General features: G+C 41.3%; 1 protein-coding gene across 43 annotated transcripts in view; it reads left to right on the top strand.

Annotated features, from left to right (window-relative positions):
• MAP4K4 (mitogen-activated protein kinase kinase kinase kinase 4) overlaps positions 1–25,091 on the top strand; it is a 188,747-nt gene that overhangs the window by 1,560 nt on the left and 162,096 nt on the right. The gene's annotated exons all lie outside the window — the stretch shown is intronic.

The raw sequence follows: 25,091 nt of genomic DNA, 5'->3' as shown, positions 1-25,091 counted from the left end.
CTAACTGTGCTGTTCATTTTGTCCAGTGCACATTCTAGAGCTTACGAAAGAGCTATAGGTAATGGAGGCACAGGCCTTGAACATTTGAAACAGAAGGGTAAATCTCCCTGTTCTGATTTGTTTCTTATACTAGCCGTTTTCTAAAAGTTATCTGCACTGGGGGTGTTTGCAGCTGTTAGTTAGAGTGGGTACAAGGTTGGAATAGAAAAAAATATCTTATGAAGCAGGGCTTTGTGGTTCACCATGAAGAATTGTCATTGTCTCATTAATAATGAGAGTGGGGGGGCATGAAAGCTGACTGTAGACATTTTCTTAGGGCGAATTAAGTGTGGATCCTATTGTCTCTTTTTTGCTTAATGAATAGGGTTTATCTGTCCCTTGAACACGTCTCCCCAACCCCAACGTCCCCTGGACAGGACTGTGTACTGGCCGGTGGTCTGAACTTGAGTCAGTATTCTTAGGTGATCTCAAGTGAATTAGACTGTGTTTTGTTGGTTAACTGTTGGGGCTGCGGCCAGATTTTTGAATTTGAAAGGAGCCCTGTTAACTCAGCCTGCTGGCTCAACTGAATTTGGAAGCCTTCGGAAAATTTTGGAAAAGATTGTGTTGCAACTCATTGAGTGGCCTGGTAACTGGCTTAAAGACATTTGCCCTAGCCCCAGTGTTTGTTTAAACACCAGTTGTTTTTTTCTAACCCAGTTTTTCTGGCTAAATCTAAATGGTGAGTATACTCTTCCAAGTGAGTTAGCCAAAGCTTGTTTTTGACCTGGTTACACAGTAGTTGGATTGTATCTTCCTGGGTGAGCATGGATGTGAAGGGTGGTGAAGTAAACTAGAAGCTGACAGTCTGTTTTTCAACCACAAGAAAGAAGAAAGAATGAAACCTCAATGTGTATTAATTGGTTTTAAGAGGTAGGAGTTCTTTTTGCTAGCTGGTTCATTAAGCCTTTTTCCCCTCCTCATTTCCTCTTTGGTTCCATCCTCTCTTTCACCCAAGTTTTTGAAACAGATTTGCCTGAGTACTGCATTTGGGAAGTGTTTGGGATATTGACAGTGACACAGCTCTCTGACTGCAGAGTCTGTACAGTTGAGGAGAAATTCTGAAATTGTGCAAATCTAAAGAATTAAGAAATCTGTGCACAAGTGGCATACAATCACGAACAGAACAGTGCCTGAGACTTTGCTCACCAGCAGTCCTGTTTTATCATTTTGGAAAATTTCGACATACTCAAGGAGAGAGAGTAGATCGCATAGTTTAACAGTTACCGGCACATGACTAATCTGGTATCTGAGGTCTTCCTCCCCTCCATTTATCTTAACCATTTCACCTATAAATACTTCAGGATGTACCTTTTTTGTGTTTTAGATAATCACAGTGCCATTCTCGCACCTAAAAAATGAATTCCTTAGAACCAAATCCTGAGTGTGAACATTTTCCTGATTGTTTCATACATGTTTTCTTACTATCACAGGTTCTTTAATATTTATGAACTGGTGCTGGGCAGTTTAGTCTTAGAGGTGGTGGAGCTAGCAGAAACAGTTAACATCCGTTTCTTCTCCCTTCAACTGTATAATTTCTAGAGCCAGTTACATTATGCATAGGAGTTTAGGATTTTTGTTAGCATAGTTTGCATATGGTGGTTTTGGGATTAGATTATTAACACTCTAGCATTTGTTTATGGCTGCTAAGCATCCATTAGTGTGAATAGCATCAGAGTTTGGAAAATATTTGTGACTAATTGTAAAAAAGAAATTTTTAAAAAGCAATTTCAGGTAAAATACCTGTAAGCTGAACAACCTGTAGTCCTAATTTATTTCATTGTTATAGTTTCTGTTTTTCATTTTTTCCTTTGAACCATTACTCAATTTTAGTCACAGTGGTTGCTTATTTTGAGAAGACTGCATCCGAGTGAGTAAAAAGAGGGAGTTTTCTGAGTTTTGATATATTCTGTGAAAATGGCTTTTTTGGAGGATAGTTTGTAATTTTTTCTACCTCTGAAAAAAATAGTAAATAGTCTGGGTGTAGTTGAACAGTATATACCTTTATCTTAAAAAAGGAGTTGGAACACAGGATATATTCTATCTAGACAAATTTATTTTTTGCCTGAAGTTTTTGAGGGAAGCATACTCATAAGTTAGAACTCAAAAAAATTGTGAATATCTGTTAACAAGCTTTCATTCAAATACCATATATTTATAAGAGAAATGTGTACAGAATGATCTTGTGCATGTTGAGTAAAAATAGTGAATTTTAATTGTTTTCATCAAAGAGGGAAAATGATAGCATGAAAAATTGAAACCAGAAATAATAAATCAAAATTAGTTTTTGTAGTACATTGGATTTTATTAGTTTTAATATTCATTTAATAATTTTTCTTGGGGTAACTACTGTTATTTTGTATTTTGTGAGCATATAATGGCTGGTGTTCCAAAATGTCTTGACCTGGAGAAGGAAAATCCTGTGTCTGGAAGGTTACTGTAGAGAGTGATGGGGAGGTCTGGGAGTTTAGAATTCAGTGGGTGCAGTGTCTGGAATCAGGGCTTACTCCCGGGAAGGCCTGGGCATTTTGACCCTGTCTGACCATGCATGTCCTTGGAGGTTGAGGAGGACAGCACTCTAGGCCCAAAGATGGGAAGCAGAACCAACACTGAGAATATGCCACCATCAGGGGCTTGTGCTAATGCTGTCCCTCTCATTTTCTGAGGGAAGATGGGGAGAAGGTGTGTGTGGTAGAAGGACTGAGTGTGACCTTTGGGAATGGCGGGAGGTTTAGGGCGCAGGGGGCATCTTGGGGAGAGGTTATCTGCGCACCTCTGCGCAAAAGAAAGATTTGAGGAAGGACATCATTCTTTTGAGAATTGAGGAGCAGTTGAAAGTTTTGTTGGGATTGGGGCTCCCTGGGAATAGGAGATTTGATCAGAGGATGTTTTGGGAGAGGAACAGGAAGGATGGTTGGCCTAGGGCAGCAGTCCAGAGAGAGGAGGTGAAGGGTGGTGCAGGGCGGTAGAGAGCAAGACTTGTTGAGGTAGGTTCTTGGCTCCCTTGAACCTGCTGAGGTCACTCATGTCTGCAGGCTTTGGTGTGGCCCTTTAAGTGGGCACACTGCTTGCCCACTGGGTTAGAAGGAGCTCTGGGATTTGTGGAAGTGCTAAAATGACTTTCCATTGCTCACCAATAAAGTGCCATATAAATTGTGTAGTTTTTAAAATCATTAGTCTAACGTTTAGAAGTCATCACTTAAAGTATTGTGAAGTGTTCTCTAAATGTTACCTTGTAAGTGTAGCATCTCTTGTTCTTGATTGGCGATAAAGACAGCCAGTGGGGCAAAACGAATTTTGTAGCACCAGCTGTTTTCATTAGGTGGAGGATTGGTCTGCTCCTGAGTGGCATGTACAGACTTGTTCCTTGGAGCTGGGAGGATTTGGGACTCGGGTAAGGTGGGAGGGAGCTGGCTGGCCTTGTTGAACACGTGCTGATCTGTAGTTCTCTTAAGAAATAACAACCCCAAACTTCCAAAAACTGTTTTGGAACTAACCTAAATCAGGAACATCAAAAGCCTTAGAGAACACCCAACCACCAGACAAAATCCTGCTGATGGTGGCTTTTTAATTCCTTATTGCTTGAAACTTTGTAATAAATAAATGTTCATTTGCATAGCAGCAAACTTGTATTTTGCCTTTTTTCTTAATCAATTTTGGATATATGTATATTTCTATGTATTGACATAATTCAACAATAATATCTGGGGGCACTTTTGGTGCATTTTGTATTTGTAGATTTTTGTGAATTGATCCTGGAAGAGTAAAATGTTTTTTGAACTAATACATCCTACTTTTGAAATAATGCATCCCTGAACAGGTGTGCTAAGCTAAGGAATAATCATCTAAGGAGTTTCATTCCCAGGACACTAAAAATGTTATAAACTAAATACATTTTAACTTAGAGATGGATGCTTTGACACATGCATTTCATCCCTGGTCTTTTGTTTCTTTGCTTTATTAGTAAATACCTGATTACTTACTTAGTTGTGAACAGCTGCTTGAACCGAAGGAATTGCCGAGTCTTCGAGCATCAGATGTTTTCCATCTCTCAGTTGTATTAAGTTTATGATGCCTGTGCTTCTTATTAGTATGAGTGCTTTCATTTTTCTGTATTCCAGTCATTAAAAAAAGAACTGGCAGACAGCAGTAGGCTATTTAAATAAGTGCGCAAATGTGCCACTTTCAGACCCAGGAGGTCCAGGTACAGAAGCAGAGCTGTTAACCAGATGGCAGCACTAATATGTGATACCCTGGAGGGCCTGCTCCCCTTTGTGTATACTGGTCTGCTAGGGACGTTGCTGTCATGTGTACCGCAGTACGGACTGCATGACAGTAGACTGTGTTACAGTGAAGGACTTCACAGGAAGTTCTCAAGATCAGACACTACTTATTTAGAATGTATGATGATTTGAATGGTTGGAACAATTTTAGGTCACCACATATACCTTTGAAAATCAGTGTTTTAAAAACTTGTTTCTCTCCAAGTAGATATCTGGTTAGTGGATTGCGGGCCATCCTATAAAGTATTTGTAAGTAATTGCTTTGAATATTTACGGCAAACAGATTTTTCACGAATTCAAGTTGGTTTCTCATACTAGTCGGAATACCAGTGTTAAAATATTAAGATATGTTTAATATTTAATTTGGGGCGAATGACTTGATTTTCAGGGGGTAGAGATTCCCAAGTACTAATTTAATTTTTGGAGAATTAGTTGACAGTTTTTGTTCCCCCCCCCACCCCCCAATAAGATGATAATACAAGAAATGAATGAGGATAAACGTTTGGACATATGTATGAATGGATGGCTAGGAAGAAAATGGAGAAGGCCAGGGGGCTGTTATATTACCAGTGACCAGCGCGGCAGCTGTGTGTTCTTAAGTTGTATATGTTTTATGACTGTTCACCAGACAATCTGATACTCTGTTATGAGGCTGGCTCGGTCGTAAAAGTCCGCTGGTGTTATTCAGAAGGGAAGTGATGTGTTGGCAGGTTCTGAGATGGGAGGCCCTTTCTTCTATAGGAATTTCAAAAGGAAGGACAGAACAAGTTTTAGGACTCCCCAAGTTTTTAAAGCTGGGATCTTAGAAACTCGGACATCTGTGTGGCATTATGAGGAACTTAGAACCCAGTTGGGGAGACAAGATGCAAAACGACCAACCACACGGGAGTGGTTTCATGTCACCGATGTTGCACTCTCTGTGCTGTTAGTCTTCTGCCTGTTTGGTCTGCAGTGGGGAAGGAAACGGGGATGCACTGGTCGCAAAATGCCACGTCTGTACCCTGAGCTATACATCCTGTAATGTCTCTGTTTCCCCACGCAGCACACGTGTACTCAGACACAGCGCATGCCCCAGTGGGTGGAACCCGCTCGGACTTCAGTGGGCTTTTCCAGCCTCAGCAGGGCTTTTCTGTGCTGGAAAACACAGTACAAACAACTGGAAAAGTGAAATGAAAAGTAGCCGTACAAAATGCCAGCCTAAATCTTTTTATTGTTAGAGTCGAAGGACATAATGTTACCCTGTCAAGTAGCTGTAAAAGTCTTTACATAGTCATTCTCCGTTTCTGAAATGATTCGTGTCTTGTGTTCCACAGTCAGCAGACCAGACCTGGAGCAGCACTGAATGGGCAGGAGCAGCTCTGCCTCAGGCCTTTGGGTTGACCTGTGGCAATTAGCAAGCTGGAGGATGGGGGCCCGTGGCCACGCCCAGCAGGTTCCCCCCACCCTTGAGAAGGAGGGAGCCAGAGCTCTTGCTGCTTACAGCTTTTTGCTTAATTTGCCTTTGATCCTGGGGCATTGCAGCTATCTCAAATATAGCCAAATATTGACAGATGATCCTATTAAATATAAATAATGAAAAGAAGAAATCACTTTTACGTTACGACTTAAAAACTTTATTTTCATTCTATGATAAGTAAGGCCTTAAAAAACTTACCAAACTTATGAAAGTACATAGTTAACCATCAAGTGATGCTCAAATTCTCACATCACCACTTGAAGTAGTTACCCTGTTCCCAAGAGGCATCGGTTTTCAGTGCGTCCAGGAGCTGCATCTGAAATTTACCGCCGTATTTCTAAATCACGTTTATGTGGCTATATGCTGATTTATCAGTTTTATACATTTATTGACTTTTTAAAACAGTAGCTACAGTTGTTTGACGACTAGTGTAGCTCTACAGGACCTGAAGATTCAGTTCTTATGCCCACCTCCTCCCTTAAATGAGTACATCGTAATTTTGGGTTAAAATGATACTTGTATTATCATGACTATGTAAGTACCGTTTATCTCTGAGCCAAGCAATTTAATATGATAACATTTCCTTTTTCAAACACCCCTTCACCCTCTGGTTGTCTTACTTTTTCATTTGCTTAGGTTGGTATGTACCTGTTGTTACCTTCCCCCTCAAATGCCCTAAAAGATACATGAAATGCCTGAAAAAGTTAAGCCCAGGTCAACAATTTTTCCAAATGCTTAAATAGGTCAGATAATATTGTTTCAGATAATCTGTTGATTCCACTTTGTTTTTTTCCTTCGTGGTACCTCACAGCTGGCCAGGTATGGCTGCTCCCTAGACCTGGTGCAGAGCTGTTGACCTGGATTGCTATTGCTTCCTGGATACTAGTCTTTGTTTGTTTGTTTACTACCCTGTCTTCCTGAAGCACATCCTCCAGTAGGAGTTTTTTATAAGAAAGGGTGCATGGCTGTAAAGGTTTTAAGTCTTGGTGGCTGAAAATGTCTTTATTTTTCCTTTACATGGGATTTGTATGTTAGCTGGTGGACAGTAATCTAGGTTGAATATCTTTTTGTTTTAGAACTTTAAATACATTGCTCTACTGTTTGAGTGTGACCCGTTTTAAACTTCTTTTGGGAAGCTTTTAGGATATGCTCTTTATTCTTGGTATTAGATTTTATGAGTGTTTTTTGTTGTTCACTCTTCTAATTATTACTTGGTTAATTTTTTTAATATCTGGAGATGCCCTTTTGTTCTGGGGGAAATTTTTTTGTGCTCCCCTCCAACTTCTCTGCTTTGTCTTTCTGGAAGTCCTATTGGTTTCTTGTTTGATTTTTCTTATCTTTTCCTTTCCTTTTTTTTTTTTTGTCTTATTGTTCTAGTATTATGGAATGTCTCTGACTTTACGTTTTAATATTTCTATTGAATTTTTATTTTTAATTTAGAGCAATACTCACTTCTTTTTTTTTTTTTTTAACTGCATCTATTCTTTTGTGGCTATATCTCTTATCTCTCAGTGTATTGAATGTAGATTTTTTTTTTTTGTTTGGTTTTCTTGTGTGCCTTTGTTTTTTTTCCGTTTCCCCCAAGTTTCATTTTTCCTGCTTATTTATTTTGGTCTTTGTCTTTAATGCTGAAGATTTTCCTTAAATGCCTTGAGATTCACGACTCTGCTCATAGTTAAGAGTAAGGCACTAGAAATGAATTGGAAGCTCTGTGTATAGGCGCAGGAAGTTGCTGACTGATGGTACTTCAAATGTACAGAGGACGGTCGGGATCCGTACATGTCATGGATGGGAACCGCTCTTCAAAATATCCGTAGGTCTTTTCTTTGGGTCAGTTTCTCTAAGAAGAACACTCTGAGGCTTTTCTTACCTAGAGGATTAACATTTGTTTATTTATTTGCGTTCTGGGGTTCAGGGCAGAGAAAGGAGCTGGAGACCCTGTAGCCTAACGGGTTAGCTTTTCAACCCTGTGTCCCACCTCTGCCTGTGTCCTCTCGTCTGCAGCATTTCTCCTTCAGTGTCTTCAGGGACTACACCTCTGGTTTCTTGTGGGTGTGGAGTGATTGGGATAGTCCCCAGATTGTGCGAGGTAGACGGGACCTGGGCATTCAGTCACAAATTACCGGTTCTGATTTCAGCTTTATCCTTCCCGTGGTATCAGTTGCTTCCAAATGATGATCTTTTCTGAGTTCTCTGGGGCAAATTGCCTCACTTTTGGTGTCCTTCTCAGTAGCCACTTAGGTTGTAACGTTTTCGTCTCTACTGAGTGAATTACTGCTCCGTCTGTTTTTTTAATGGTCAAAACCTGATAGAAATGATTTCTCCTGTCATCTATCTCTTCCCCTTTATTTCTTTATTCTTCTGTTTACCTTATAATCATTTTTATGGATTAAGCCCTGTGGATCAGTCCATCAGCCTAGAAGTTAACTAGCAGCTGTATCTTTGATTTTAAACTTTTTTGGTTTTGCCCAGGTGTTTGCCACTTTTCATCCAGAACAATAACAAAACCAACAACAGCAACAATAAAAACAAAAACAGGAATAAAACTGTGACTTAATGTGGGAGCTGCAAGCCCAGGGCGAGGTGGATGAGAAGGCAGAGGGAGGCAAGATGCAGGCCTGCGCGTTAGCAGGCTCCTTGCTGCTCTGAGCAAGCCTTCGAGAGATTCCGAAGTTTCTTCAACAGGTTTTTTTTTTTTTTTAAACAGCTGAATGGAGGTATGTTTTATGTATGGTGAAAGTCACCCATTTAAAGCTTACATTTCGGTGCTGTTTAGTAAATCTACTGAGTGGTGCAGCCATCACCACAAATCAGTGTTAGAACCCTTTCATCACCTTAGCAAGATCCCTCATTCTCATCTACAGTTAATCCCTGTTCCAACCTATAGCCCCAGACAACCACTAACCTATTTCCTGTCTATAAATTTGCCTTATTTGAACATTTCATATAAGTGAAATCATACAATGTGTGGTCTCTCGTGTCTGGTTTCTTTCTCTTTGTATTATGTTTTTGAGGTTCATCCATACTGCTAAGTGTGGTTGCTTGCTCCTTTTTATAGCTGAATAGTTTTCCAGAGTGTGGATATGATGCTGTGTTCTGTTCAGTGGATAGACGTTGCAGTTGTTTTCAGTTTTTGTGAGAAACGCATTCAGCAGGTGTTTTGGCCTAGCGTCGTGGACTTGTTCAGAAGTGCCAGCTGCCTGATGGGACTGCACCTTGGAGTCTTCTAAGAAGGGAGAAAGACTGGAAATGTATCTGCCTGGGTCTCCTAGTTCTCGTCATACGACCAGACGCCTCCCTGTTCTGCGCCTGTCTGCTTCCCTGAAGCCTTTGTCTTCCCCACTCTCATTATTAGTCATCACTGTGAGTTTGTTATTTCTTTAAATGTGAATGCACTTTCTTATTGCTGTGAAGACGGACTGTTCACTATCAGTGAGGTCATTGGTACCAGGAATTAGGCCAGACGAGTTTTGGCTTCTCCCTCTTTTGGGGGATTCCATTCTGTAATAGCTGGCCATGTACCATGTGATGCTCAAGACTGGAGTTTTCCTTTATCGGGGAAGGTAGAACGTGTTGACTCGCCAGGTTTTTTGTGTTTTTTTTTAAGGAGGGCGCAGCTCGCAGTGGCTCATACGGGGAGCGACCCGGCAACCTTGGTGTTATAAGCACCATGCTTTAACCAGCTGAGCTAACCAGCCACCCCAATTTCTTTTTGAACTCATCAGATTTAAAAACAAAACAAAACAAAATCTATTCTCTTTGGTCAGAAGGATGTATACCAAATTAAGTGAATGATTTGTTATATATGGAGGAATACGGTTACTCATTTGATTTGCTTCAAGTGTACCTTTCAGAGTATTTTTCTCATCTTTCATTCTAAAGTACTTTTATATCTTTCATTAGGGACTTCCTACATTCATTCTTACCTGCTATGGTAATAACTGAATACGGGTGTTGAGCAGAACCCGCGACCCTCGTTGTGTAATTGCTGTGTAGGTTTATGACTATTCAGTTCTGAGACGTCAAGTCAAGGACTGGTGTCACCTGAGTTAGGGCTGTACATCCGAGGGACATACAGTTTATTGGGGATCCCAAGTTAGGCCCTGAGTATTGTCTGAGGTTGAGGATATGCGTTCCAGTGACGCCCAATTCATTGAGTGTATTCATTCACCTGCCAGGGCGTGCCTTACATTCTAGGGCCTCTCCTGTTTGAACTTGGCATATTTGAGCCCCTGTTCTCTGTATGTTGTACATATGCTCTCATCCATTCTTCTTGCTCCTTCCTTTAGTTTCCAGAAAAAAATATGTGGATGTTCAATTCAGCTATTTACTCTTTAGTGATTTGAGGGCTTTGTATCTATTTTGTGTTCTTCTGACTGTGGATATTTTGAACCTGCTCTGTTTGGCAAGATTCCTTTCGGTCAGTTATTCCTCAGGTACCTGATGCATACATGGTGTGTGCCAGGCATCAGGTGAGGCTTGCCCGCCGGTGACAATGAACAGGAGGAGCAGTCGTGGAGCACAGAGAAAGCGGTTTTACTACCTCAGGTGGGGAAGAGCAGGGCCTATGGACCGTATGGCCAAGCTGGATCTGATAAAGCAGATGTGCTAGTGTGCACGATGAGGCTTTACGATTGAAATTCAGTGGGCAAAGAGCAAGGAACAGTCAGCTCGATCCTTCTTCATCTTGGTTAATAGAACTTTGAATTCAGATAGAATGGGTGTGTCCGCTGATTACGGTCATTGCTGCCCTTTCAGTTTGCCTTGAGCCGTCTGTCTCTTGGGAGGCCCAGGTCCTACCTCTGCTGCTGGTTCAGTGTTCCTTGCTGTTTGAGTCTCCTGCATCATCGAGGAGTTAGCAGTTTATCCGTTTAGCACCCTCAGCACCCCCAGAGCTGGAGGGTGGAGAGGAACTCTCATCTGACCTTTTGAGAGTGTCCTCTGAGCAACATCTGGAATCATACCTGGAATATTTGGTGACGGGATGGCCTACAGCAGGCCACGTTGGGCCTTGCAGTACACACATCGGAGAGACGGCCTTACTCAGCCTGAAGGAACCTCTGTAAAATGGGAAGAACGATGTACAGCATTGTGCTATTCAGATAGTTTTTAATAAGTTTCTGGAGTTCAGATTATACAAGGAAGTGATGTAAAAGGTGAAGTGTTGAATTTCTTTTCAGGTGCTGTATATTTGCTTTTCGGTAGGAGACAAAAGGTGATTTTCCTTTCCTAAGCCTACTGAGTAAAATGGTTGCATGGGCTTTTGCGAAAAAAGTTTAGTATCATGTGAAATATTTCTTATCTTTCTCTAATCATGCTGGAAAAAAGGCCTTTGCTAGTCACCAAAGAGTGAAATTCTGTTTTATTTTGTTTAAACAAAGCCTCTCTCAGTCATCAACCCCAAGATTGAATTAGACATTTCATTAGTTTGCTACTCAATTAACTGAAAATATATATTCTCCTTTTTACTTATTATATGCAAAAAGTGATTTAAAATGCTAAATATAGGATGTTGAGATATATATATATATATACATATATATATATATACACACACACATATATGTATGTATGTATATATGTGTATACATATATATATATATATTTTTTTTCCTTAAGCTTTATTTGGTTTTATTTTTTTCTGGATCTCTTTGCTGAGGGCTTGGTCTCATTGATAGTTTGTCTTTTTCTCCTTACACACTTTAAACCTATCACAGTTTACGTTCAAATGATACGTACTTCATGTATAATATAAGTATACTACAATAATATCACTTTAGTTTTCCCTACCTGGTCTTACAGTATTTTTGGTTTACATTTTACTTTTATATATGTTAAAAATTTCGAAATATATTGATGTTATTTTTGTTTAAACAGCTAACTATTTTTTAAAAAGATAAATAATAAGGGGAAACCCCTAATTTTATGTACCCATGTGGTTAACATGTCTGGTGTTCTCCATTCCTTTTGTCAATCCATATTTCTATCTGGTATCATTTTCCTTCTGCCTAAAGGACTTACTTTATTTTTTGTAATGCAGGTCTGCTGGCGATGAATTCTTTAAGCTTTTGTGTGTCTGAAAACTTTTTTTTCGTGCTTTCATTTTTGATAGTTTTGCAGAGTATAATATTGTAGGTTGCTGTTTTTTCTTTCAATATTTTAGGGATGTGACTCCATCATCTTCTCACTTGCATTGTTTGTATGGAGAAATCTGCTGTCCTTATTTTAATCCTTTGTATATGTATATGCTGTTTTTTTTGGACTGCTTTTAAGATTTTCCCTTTATTTCTGATTTTGAGCAATTTGATTGTGATATGTCTTGGTGTACGTTTCTTCATGTTTCTTGTCCTTGGGGTTTGTGAGCTTTTTGGATCTGGGGGTTGAGAGGTTTCATCAAATTTGGAAAAATTTTGATCGCTGTTTCTTAAAAAAATTTTTTCGTCACCTCCCTTCCCTCTTAGGTTTGGGTATTCCCTTTACATGCTTATTAGGCCACTTGAAGTTGCCTCACAGCTCACTGATGCATCTTTTTTCACCCCCGTGGGCTTCATTTTGGTAGTTTCTTTTGCCATCCCTTATATTAACTTATCTTCAGTGTTGACTCTGCCATTAATCCCATCCAGTGTATTTTTCATTGCTGGAAGTTTTGGGTCTTTTAAGATAATTTTCTGGGTCTTTACTTTTTGAACATGTGGAATACAGTTGTATTAATAATAGCTGTTTTAATGTCCTTGTCTGTAATTCTAATATCTGTGTCAGTATTGGGTTGGTTTCGATGGATATTCTCATTATTGCTTATGTCTTCCTATCTGGTAATTTTTGAGTGAATGCCACACATTATATGCATTTTACCTTGTTGTGTGCTGGGTATTATTTTATTCCTGTAAGTATCCTTGAGCTTTGCTCTGGGGTGCAGTTAAGTTACATGGGAATAACTGGATCCTTTTGTGTCTTGCTTTTATGGTTTTTGTTAAGGAAGTCTTGAACAGTGGTCAGTCTAGTGCTAATTATGCCTCACTGCGAGGCAAGACCTTTCTGAGTACTCTACTTCATTGCCCATGATTTATGAGTTTTTTCCATTTGTTTGATGGGGAGAGTGACTATTCTCATCCCTGTCTGAGCACCTGCACTGTTCCTTCCTACCCTTTTGAATAGTTTCAACACCCCCTCACCTGCCACCCAGCCTTCGGTGGTTTCCTTATGTGCATGTGCTGATCATTACTTGGCTGAAAACACAGGGGTCCCTCTGCACAGCGTGGGAGTTCTTCCATTTGTGCAGCTCTCTTCTCTGCTGCTGTCATCGGGAACTCTAGCTGCTTTGGTCTGCCTGCACCGTGAGCTCCTTCTCCTCAAATGAGGGAGTCTGCCAAGCTCTGCGTAGGTTTCCTCTCCCTGTGTGATGCCCAAAAACTTTGTAAAGGGAGTAAGTCCAGGCAATTGTATGGCTTACCTCATTTGTTTCCTATCTCTCAGAGATCACTGACCTTCATTGTGTGATGTCTAGTTTTTAAAGAACCTTTGTTTCATAAATCTTGTATGGGTTTGTTTTGGTTGTTTTCAAGATGAAACGTAAATCCAGTCCCTGTTAACTCCATCTTGTACAGAAGTAAAAGTCCAATGGTATGTCCAGTCTGTCTCTTTATTCACCATTTGTTCATTATGGGACATCAGCAACACGATAAGCTGTGAAAACAACCCCTCCTTCTTTCTTGATGGGAGTAGTAGGGTGTAGGAGAACAATTTTGGATTTTAAAAACACCATTTTCTTAAAAACCTTTATTGAGATGTAGTTCAAATACCACACTATTACCCATTTAAACTGTACAATTCAGTGGCTTTGAGTATATTCACGGAGTTGTACAACCACAGCTGCATTTTAGAACACATTCCTCACTCTAAAAAAGAAACCCCACACCCCTATTTTCCTTTCACTACCTCTACCCTTCCCACACTAGCCCGAGGCTACCACTAACCTACTTTCTGTCTCTGTAGAATTACCTATTCTGGATATTTCATATAAATGGAATCAAACAATAGTGTGTTTTGTGATTGGCTTGTATTGCTTAGTATGTTTTCAAGGTTCATCCATGTTATAGTATGTATTGGAACTTCATTTCTTTTATCGCAGAATAATATTCCATTGTATGGATATACAGTGGTACCTCGGTTTTCGAACGTAATCCACGAGTTCTGAAACGTTCGAAAACAGCCGACAGCTAGGCCTCAGGATCTTGCACTCAGTGGAAGCCGTGTGACATGTTCGACTTCTGAGTCGTGTTCCAAAACTGAAGCATTTACTTCTGGATTTATGGTGTTCATAAACCAAAATGTTTGTTTACAGAGACGTTCGAAAACCAAGGTACTACTTACTGTACCCCATCTTATCTGTTAATCAGTTGAGTATGTGGGTTGTTTTACTGTTAGGCTATTAGGAAAAATGCTGCTATGAACATTTGTGTACAGGTTTTTGTGTAGACTGTATTTTCATTTCTCTTGGGTATCTAGAAGTGGAATCGTCATATGCTTACTCTATATCTAATCTTTTGAGGAACTGCCAGACTGTTTTCCAATGCAGCAATACCATTTTATATTCCCACCGGCAGTATATGAAGGTTTCAGTTTCTCCACATCCTTGCCAGTACTTATAATTATCTGTCTTTTTTATTGTAGCCACCCTAGTAGTATCTTATTTTAGTGGTTTTGATTTGCATTTCTCTGATGACTAATGATGTCGGACATCTTTTCTTATGGTTGTTGGCCATTTGAATATCTTTGGAGAAATTGTTATTCAGATCCTTTGTGTGTGTTTTTTGTTGTTGTTATTTTTTTGTTTGTGTATTCTGAATACGAGTCCTGTGCCAGATACATGACTTGCAGTTTTTTTCTCCCATTCCTTGGGTTGACTTTTTACTTTCTTGATACTATACTTTGAAACACAAAAGCTTTAAATTTTGATAAAGTCCATTTTACCTATTACGTTTTTTGCTTGTGCTTTGGGTGTCATATTTAAGAAACCACTGCCTAAGCCAAGGTTATGAAGATTTATTGCTATGTTTTCTTTAAGTTTTATAGTGTTAGTTCTTAGATCCGTTTTGAATTAATTTTTGTATATGATGTGAAGTAGGGGTGCAACTTCATTCATTTGCATATGGTTATCCAGTGTTCCCAGCACCATTTGTTGAAAGGAATATTTTTTCCCCACTCATTTGTTTTGATACATTTGTCAAAAACCACTTGACCTTAAATGTGAGAGTTTCTGAACTCTTCTTTCTTAAATTTCTGGACTCTCAATCTACTCCATTGATCTCTATGTTTATCCTATGCCAGTACCACGCGGTCTTGATTACTGTAGCATTGTGTAATAAATTTTTTGTGAGTCCTCCAACTTTGTTCTTCAAGTGAACCTATTTTTTTCCTCATCTTTTTACTAATGACTGACCCTAGCACATGCTCATAATTTCAAGAAACTTTTTTTGCAATTGCCAGAAGTTTTGTGGTTGGGACTTCCTCCTCTCATGACTAAAAGGTTTACTATTTTGCAGACTGATGTCTATTCATACATATGTCTGTGTATGCCCTACCCCCCAACCAAATACATATTTGTGAGAGAGCATCTAGAGATATTTTTGAATCCTTTTCCACCTGTAATTGCATTAAGGAATGATTTGATAATGCCACTGATTCTTTCCGTGTCTTAGTGACTCTATAAATTAAGTACCATATAGCACAGAAGAGTTAAAAATAAAAGCTCTAAGTCAGTGGAGCCATTTGGAGGCCAAGATATCTAGATGCTCTACCTAGATCAGTTTATCATTTCTTATTTTAAAAAAAAACACCTCACTGTAAAAAGGATCCCAGAATATGTACAAATTATGTACCTAGATAACATACCTCGTCATTATTAGAACAGTACAGAGATGTTTCTTAAGGAAGATTAAAACCCTGACCCTGAACCACTAAGAAATAGCGTGCCGTGGACTTCAAGGGTTGATTAATCAAAACATTTGTTAAACCAAAATCTTTATTATGTTTAAAATATGTCTTCTAAGAGGAAGAATGTGTTTTGTCAACGCATTATTCTAATTTGACAATGATAAGTGAAAAAGTTCCTAATCTCCCATCACCCTGATCCCACCAGAAGTAACAAATACCCAAGGAGCTTTCCATTTCAGTCACAGTCCTGAAATTCAGCTGGCCTGTGACAAGAGCAAGTTGTTTAATATCTTGAAGAACCTCACTCAGATGATACAGATAAATCTCAAATCCAACCCAGAGCGTTGCTTCAAGCAGTGGTGACTTTCAGGCCTTTGGAAATTTGCTGCTGCTCCGTAAACACAAAATAATCAAGTCTTTTCAAGTTCAGTTTAACGTTTATTATTATTATACTCCCAAAACATAGTTTTCATGTAACTTTTTCAACGACTTGTTATAAATATTAGCGAAACAGGAACTTCCCAGAGCACAGATTTCATCCTAGCAACCTGTTCAGACTAAATTACAGGGAAGGAAGGTTTTGCTAAAGTGCATTTCCTCTACTTGTGAAGAAATCTTTGTTGAGAAATAAACTTTAACTTGGAGAAGATTGTGCCATCTCTATGCAGTGTACTTAAGAGACATAATTATCTTACATTTCAAGAGAGGGTCTATGACGAAAGCAGCAAGATAACCCCTCTCCCGCCAAAAGAAAGAGTCTATAGGAAATGTATTCGACAACTGTCTGATGTAACTGATGGTAGAATTCTGTCTTCCCTTCATCAGCGAAATATGGGAAAACGACCCTTCCCGTGAAGTTCAACACTGACATCAGCCAACCCTGAATAACAATGGAAATTAAAACTCCTTTTTGAATCCCTTGCCGAATGCATTTGAACATCCCGGTAGTTACTTCCGCGTTTGCTCATTGGACGTTAGGGGTGTGAGGAGGCTTGACGATCATCTAGGTCAAACTTTGGTGAAATAATGGGTCTGAGATTTGTTCTGAAGACGCTTTAGCCCCTTTGCGAAATCACAGAGCTCATCAGTCACAGGAATGGGACTAAACCCTACCTCTTACTAAAAATCAATTCAAAAAGTTACTTGCCACTCAACATTTCTTCTGTGAGTCCCTTAATAATTTTTCATTTTTCAGAGCAGTAATGATAGGCCACAGGACCAAATGTATATGAACCCCATACCTGTATTAGTTTGTTTGAGCGACTGTACCCAAATACCACAGACTGGCTTAAACAACAGACACTCATTTTCTCACAGTTCTAGCGGCCAGCAGTCCACGTCAAGGTGTTGGAAGGTTTGGTTTCTCCTGGGGCCCCTCTCTTTGGCTTGCAGATGGCTGCCATCTTGCTGTGCCTTCATACAGCCTTTCCTCTATGCGTGTGCACCCTGCATGTGCGTCCCTATGCGTCCCAATTTCCTCTTCTTGTAAGGACACCAGTCAACTCTAACAACCTCATTTTAACCTAATCGCCTCTTTAAGGTCCTGTCTCCAAATGTAGTCACTTTCTGAGCTATGGGGAGGTTAGGCCTTTGATATATAAATTTGGAGGAGGTTATGACACAATTTTCTGTTCATAACAATACCGTAAAGACACAGAATAAGGACAATAAAGGGACAGAAAATAAGATTGTGCTCTAAAGTACTAATGCTTTTTCAAGTAATAAATCAAGAATTTCATTTTTTAAAACTAAGAAATACATACGCTCTTCTGTTCAAATGTATGGTATATTTATTCAACACAAAAATACTACAGACTCTATTCTAGATGCTGGAGATAAAGAACTGGCAAAAAAAGACAGTCCATGCTTTCATAGAGTTTAGGAAGACAGAAACTAAATACATCAGGTGGTGATAAATGCCTCTTTCAGTTGGCTTGTGCTGGGTAACAAACCAGCCCCCAAACGTAATGGCTTGAAACAACCATCATTTTATTTGCTCATGATTCTTTGGGTCAGCAGTTTGGTCTGGGGCCAGGCTCTGCGTGGGCCCTCTGCGGGTCTCCCAGGGCCCCTGAGGCAGCTGCAGTCAGCCCGCCAGGAGTTGCTTGTGCTAAGACAGGGGCTGGCAAACTTTCTGAGCACCCTGTCGTTTTCTTCGTCACGTCTCAGTGTTCTGTTTCTCTTCTTTTAATTCTTCATTAAGGAATATTTAAAACGTTTTGGATATTGTGGAAAATTCCATTTGAGGGGATTGAGATGGAGATACCATGCTGACCTTTTAAAATGTCTTCATTTTACAAAATTGTCTAATAATCATTTGTTGCAGTGTTACCACATGCCCTGTTTTACAGCTAGGACTTAGGATTTTCCATCCATTTGTTTGGGTAGGATGAGCACAGCAAAGTGGTAAATAAGTCATAAGTTAGTTGCTTTGGTTTTAGGTGCTCGATTTATGTACAAAACTAGACCAGCTTTTCTTAGCGCCACAGGAAATGAGTGGGGCTTGGGCTGGAGGAAGTCATGCATTCTCAGCTTTCAGTTTGCAGGCTTCTCATTGGTTCTTTAGGAGAGTAAGTGAAGTTTATTTCCTTCCCCAAATGGTGATTTTGAAGGGGAAATGAGATCTAGCTACAGGTGAACTAACCAGATTGTATCTGCTCTTTATGGTACAGAAGATGAAGCTTGAAGATGAGTTTCATTTCTTAGGAAGACTAAAGCAAATGCTGGGCTTTGAGGCTTCAGTGCTGAGGTTAAGGCTTTCATAGGATAACTCTTCATTTCTTTGTGTGTGGGAGGGGGTGGGGGAACAAACTCTTGATGAGTTAATGAGCTATTTTTAAAATTCATAGCCTTCCCTCATTAGCAGAAAAGTTGGCACTGGCTCCATTGCAGGGCGAGTCTCAGTTCCAGGGGACTGCGCACGTGGCGGCGTCTGGGGTATGCCATCTGCGGTGCGCAAGCCGTGTGTTTGAGAACTGAGGGTCTTCTACAGACAGTGATTTGGGTGGGTTTAGAAGAGAAGCCAGATGTGCTTGGCTCAGTGAGGACTCATTAGCCTTTGATAATGTGATTATAAAGATGGATGGCATTGGAGAGGTGAAGACAGAAAAATGCTGACACTGGAGGTTGGACGGGTTTGTGGGAGTTTTGGAACCAGCATGCTTTATCTGAATTAATAAACGGGACGTCTTGCTAGTGTGTTCAAAAAACAATAGCTGTCCCGAGTGCTGACTCCATGAGATCTTTTATAGACATTCCCTTGTTTTTATCCTTATTTTACATGTGCGTAGAGAGGTTGAGTATTTTGCCTGTAGTCACATAGCTAGTAAGCAGTGGAGAAACCAGGCTTTAAGGCCTTTCAGTGTTGACTTTTAGGTTTAGCACTTAACCATTTGCCAGACTGTTTCTCAGGGCAGCGTAGGGTTGAGTTGATGATAAGCAAGACGTGACGAGGCTGCAGAAGGTCGAAGGGCTTGGGCTTTGGGTGGCGCTGGAAGGGGGAGCATGGGGAGTTAGGGTGGCGTTCAGAGGCATGGAGTGCAGAAGTGGCCAGCCCTGAAGCTTTCCTTTCCCCGACTTTTCTCTGCCTGGTTTGGTGCTTCTCGCACTTGAATGTGCACTTGCATCGCTGTGGGAGCTTGTTAACATTCAGATTCTGATTCAGCAGGTCTGGGGTGGGGCCTGACAGCACCTCTGCCATGCTCCCAGCTGAGGCGGAAGTTATCTCACACTTTGAGTACTAAGGACCTACCGTAGGTGGGCAGAGAAGCTAGGGCAGGAAGTGGTAGTGGTTAGCAGCTGGTGTAGACATCCATTGGAACGCAGCTGTTAGGGCAGCTGATTTGGACCAGGGTTATGTCTTATCTGTGTGGTGTAAAGTGTCTGGTGTATCTGTCTGTTCAAAATCGCTGATTTTATGAACGGACCATAACTTTGAGTTGGGATTCTAGTCTGAGAATCACAGGACGTGGGTATAGGGAAGGCTGTTACAGAGATTATGCAGCCCCACTGCTTAGGTGACAGGTGAGTAGGGAGGGACTCTGTGGCCTGCTCGGGACTAGGGTCACAGAGATCAATCTGGGGTCTCCCCTACCCTCACTGACAGTCTTTGTCCATCTGGGGTGAAGGCCATGCAGCCGGGTGCTACCCCTCCCACCCTGTTTGGTTATTTGGTGGCAAAAGTCAGAATAAGAAACTGATTATCATTTTCCTGTTTCATTTCGGTTTGTAGTGCATTTCCTGGCTCAGAAGTGTCTCAGAGAGTGGGTCAGGGGATGATGATGGTATCTGAGCCGTGGCATTGAGTTTCTAGTGAAAAGAGGTGACGTCATTGTGGTGCAGACCCAAACAGTGCAGGCCCGTCACTCAACAGCTGTGTTTTGAGTTGGGGTGGGGGGTGGGGTGGAAATGGGCAGGTGTTAGTACAATCAAATAGATAACTTGGAAAGACTGAGGCGGGCTTTTTTACTTCTTAATTACATGCTCTGTCTTGCACCTAGGAAAACAGGCAGGAGAAAGTGTCATTGTTGGAACAGAAGATTCAAAGGCCTGAATGTAAGAATAATGGATGTACCTAGGAACAGCTTGAGGATTTAAAGTACTGTTGAGAAAGAAGCAAGGAAAAAAATCGGTCTGGGCAGGAATATGTATGTGACAGTTGGACTTAAGTGTGTGTTTTTTGAGGGGATAGTGGGTAAGGTCCATGGTTTTCATGTTGAAGACCTGGAGTTCTAGCATGATAGTTCTGGAAAGAACTTCAGAGAGCCTCCAGTTCACCCTCCCTCATTTTTCCTAGGAAAAAACCCCCAAGAACCCAGAGAGGTGGAGAATTGAAGGGCGTATGATATTTATTTACCAGTTATAGGGTAGACTGCCAAATGGACTTTTACATTTTTGCCTAAACTGACTTGTTGACACTCTGGCTTTCTCTCCTCTTAACTCATTTTATTAAACATTGTTCTTTTTATCATTTTCCTTTGATTTTTAGATTGTGCTTCCTGAAAATTCAGATATTCAAGCTAATTCAGTAATCTTTTGTTACTGTTTTCTTAATATGGGAATAATTACTAGATGTGTTTGTCTTAGGCTTTCAGTTGGAAAGCAAGTGGAATTATTGCAGAATTTCTGGTTTTGGCAGTATTGATATCATAATTGGCAGTTTGTTGCGTCAGGCTGGTCTTTAGAGAACAACATTTTTAATATTCAGGTTTTCTATGTGTCACATTAATAAAATCCACACTAAAAACTTGTCCTTTAAAAGCATTATAGTCTAGCTGAATTGCCTTTAGCACTACTCATAGGTATTTTACTAGCATGGATTCAGATCTGATATCTAAATAGTGCAGAAATAACATGTGTATTGTACAAATATACGTTTGAAGTGTGTCAGTAGGCTCTGAGGTTAAAGAGAAAGAATAAAACCTAGAAATGGTCAACGCTCCATGGGAGATATTGCTATAAAGTGGCCTTGAGAATCCCAAATCCACTCTGAATGGTTTTGGGAGAGGTGCATTGTTTCCCTTTGACCCTTGTAAAAAAGCCATTTCCAGAGAGGAGGTCGCCCAGAGTATGTGAACTAGGGGCCCGCTGTTTGGGCCTGGATGAGAGGGCCCAGGAGATCATCTGTATGCCAGATATTTTGAGTAGGGAGTTAAGGATGGGGGTGGTGGGTTACTGTGTGTGTGTGGTAATTCATGTAGAACACAAGAGTTGTCATAAAGCTGGGGTAATCTTTTCCCTAGCAAATGCATAGCAGACAGAGCCCCTCTCTCTCAGCTTCTCTTCTTCCCCCAAAACCAATAAAAGTCATCAGGACAGCAAGTCTGCCTTCTGCTGGTAGCAACTTCTGTGGCGTGTTTTAGTCCCTAACTCCTGCTCCACCTGGTAAACAGAGGTCCTAACAGACCTTTTTGTTAGGACCTCTGTTAGGACCGCCTGGAAGCTCCTGACCGTGGTTTACAGCAGAGAGGGTGGTAGCATTGGGGGTGGGAGGGGAGAGAGAGCTGAACCCTCATGCACCTTGGATCACTTTGGGGGAGCTTTTAAGCCTCACCCTAAACCAGTGAGTCCTAGTCTTACCTGCACACCACCATCACCTGGGGAGCTTTAGAAATGCTGATAACTGTGCTGAGACTCCAGAGACTCTCTTGATTGTCACCTGGGTGGTACGGTTTTTAAAAGCTCCCAGGTTATTCTGATGGGCCTTGAACCTTCTAAACTGTTAAGCTTGGTCAACACCTTTTGTCTGCTGCAATAGGTCCGTTTCCCCCCTAGGCTCCGCCGGGAGTTGAATTTGGAAGTTCTTTGCCTCTTCTTCTTTTTGTTCCTTCTATAATAACTCAATTTTGGGGAATACAGATTTCAGCTGATTGGAAATTTGCCCCTTAGCTAGTTCTATATTTTGAAAGAAAAAGGTAAATCAAAGCCTACTTCTCCCCCCGCCCCCCTTTTTTACCTCCAACCCCTGAATGGAAAGGTCATGAATTATTATTGATTTTCTGCCTGGCTTAAAGTTTTCAACTAAGTATTAGTTGGAAGTTCTTCCTTTGGGGAGTTTGTTGTTAATTTGCATTGTTTGTAAAAGACTTCTCATAGATACGACTTTGACTTGATCGGAGGGACTTTGACTTGACTGGAGGACGTCTCCTTGGGGGTCCATTTCTGGACTAAGGACCAAAAAGGTTCCAGAATCACCTGTTCCTTCCCCAGGCTTCCCTGTGCTGCAGAATCGCGCATGGCTGAGCTGATCGTGTGTATATCAAACACTGACACTGTGTATTCAGCATCTTATCTGAGGATATTTCCCCAAGTTTTATTTTGCATATGATACGAACATCTTATATAAAACGATAATAGTAGTAACGTTTTCTTGTAAATACTTCTAGTAAATATAGGAGAGTGTTGCTGAAGATGTTTGTTGTGTGTAATAAAGGTAAGAAGTACAGGCTTTGGATAAGCACAGAATGTGGGTAGAGCAGAGCGTAATTTGATTTTGCACAGCCTCTGGAAAACTCTGAGAATCACTGTTTTTGTTCTGTGAGGTTAGGCTTAAGAAAGCCTGGCCCTTTGTGTAGCGTCTGTGCCTTCCATAGCTGAGATCCTGCGCCAGAAACCCGGTCCTGAATAGGGGTTGTAGGTTTCACATGAAGAAACTTCGAAATGGTCTTTTGTAGATTTAAAGCACATTTTAAATTCTTTGTTGCCAACCTTGTATTGAGCCAAGAAGAAACCGTAGATTGCCTTGATGGATTCAGTGAGCTCCTGATCATGGCCTTGGAGAAGGAAAGGAGCTTGTAAGTTAACTGGTCTGCGTTTCCTCCTGCCCACATTCAGGAAGCCCTCCCACAGCACAGTGTCTCGGGCCAGTCCTGTGTCCGTGTCCCTTGCACACTCAGGGACAGGCGCTCATGGCCGCCATCATGTACACCATTCACAGTCGGCATTGTCAGCTGACGTTTTCTTGCCTGTGGTCCCGCCCTGGTGAGATGATGAGCCAGACGAGGAAGAGCTCACTCACGTTTCCCTCCGACGTCTTAGCTGTGGCTTGGTCGTCTTAGTATGTGTTCTGTGTATGGCTGAGGCCTCTGTGTTTGACATGAGACCTGTGGGTGTGTCCCAGTGTGATAATGACCTGTGTAGAAATGAGGATGCAGAACAGTGGACCCAGCACTTGTGCTCTCCAGCCAGTGAGCAGTGTCGTGTTACGTGCTTGCCCCGCTCCGGACACTGGAACAGCCCCGGGGAACTAGGATAACTGGCACGGAGCCATGAGGTCACGAGGGCCAGAGCCCCCAGGGACCAGGAGGGATTCCCTGCGGCGATAGGACCAACTGTCTTGAGCTGGTTATTTCATCTCTTTGGGCGACAGATTTCTTTTCTAGAAAAGAAACGGGTGGGCTAATGTGGGCCATTTAGCGCTACAATTTTGAGCGCTTTCAAAAAGGTGGCCCTTCTGAAACCTCTACTATGGGGATTCGTTAGAAGGCGATTGAAATTTATACGGCACCAGGTTTCACCGGCAGGATGTCTCCAGATAGTGTTTTGGGTCTAAATTGGTTTTTTGGTTTGGTATTTTTGCCACATTTTCCAGTCAGAAGAGTCTGTTTGGAGGCATTAAAACAAAAATCAGCTTTGGGTCTAGAACTTAAGGCCTAGTTTTCTCTCTCCCAGCTGCGGGAAATTACCCTGAGCGATTACAAAACAAACTGATCCCAGCACCTTACCCAGATCTCTTGGCGCAGAAATTGGTATTTTTTTAAAGTTCTTCTAGTGACTGCACAGCCACGTTTGGGAAATAACTAGGTTCAAAAGCACTTGCTTCTTTTACATAGTGAAGTATTTGCACATGACATGAGACATGTCTGGGATTTACTTCAGAACAGCCCAGTTTCAAGGAGGGAGGTGGGTAGGATTAAGGGTGGATGGATGCACAGGCCTCAGTCACAACTGTCTACTTTTGTGGTTGACCTTTCCCAGACTGAAAAGGTAAGTAAAAAAAGTTTTGGTTTTTGAAACCATTTCCTCTTGCCTGTTGTGTTTATTCTGTGGTGAAAAAAGGTAAACGGTGAGGTGTGCACCGTGCTCATCTCATTTGAGACGCCCTTGGAACCAAGACCCCTGGAGTTGCTGGCTGCGTTGACCCGTGTGATCGTGGATCCCGCGCTGCTCGGCACCATTTTGGCATCAAGGCCACAAGAGAACATGAAAAGAGACATTCTCTCATACGGTGCTCCTGTGCCAGAATCAGCAGCTCAGCACTGGGGTGTGAAAGGAAAACTGGTGGGTGGCGTTTGTGGCTGATTATTTGGGGAGGAGCCAGGACACCTGTGGCCATGCGGTATTCACGGGTGGCATACAGCCTTCTGCAGTTACTCTGTGGCTTTCGTCTCTTGTCCCCTTACAGCCTGTTTCTTTGTGGCCACTTCATGTTCCAATTGGTAGAAGTCTGGATAGAAGCTCAGTGTCGCCATGAGCCCATTGAAAGTGTGCTGACCCGTAGGGAATCCCTGGCCTGCGGGCTTTTAGCTTCACAGCTTCCCCGGGTTTGGGTGTTGGCACTAGAACTGGTCTGTGTGTGTGTGTATGTGGGGGGATGTCTTTCAGCTTTTCATCTCTTACACTTTGACTATGAAGATAAACCAATCGGATTGGTTTGTCTGATAGACAGTTGCAGATTTAAGTGTTTTGAAACTATTATTTTTGAGGATTTAGAATTATAAAGGGTCTTGGGGGCTTTTGTGTATTTCTGGTGAATCAAGGATTTTGGGAGGAATTATCATGACAACTGCTTTTGAATTAGTGTGGAGTCCAAAACCTGATGTAACCTCCCGTTTACTATCACAAGGTATGTAGTCTGTTGTGGGTGAGGGAGGCCCTTACGG

The sequence above is a fragment of the Rhinolophus sinicus genome, chromosome 2 (assembly GCF_057876585.1).
Source record: "Rhinolophus sinicus isolate RSI-liver-muscle chromosome 2, RSI-T2T, whole genome shotgun sequence".
NCBI classification, from domain to species: domain Eukaryota; kingdom Metazoa; phylum Chordata; class Mammalia; order Chiroptera; family Rhinolophidae; genus Rhinolophus; species Rhinolophus sinicus.
The sequence above is the reverse complement of the archived record's forward strand: the minus strand, read 5'-3'. Positions and strand labels throughout refer to the sequence as shown.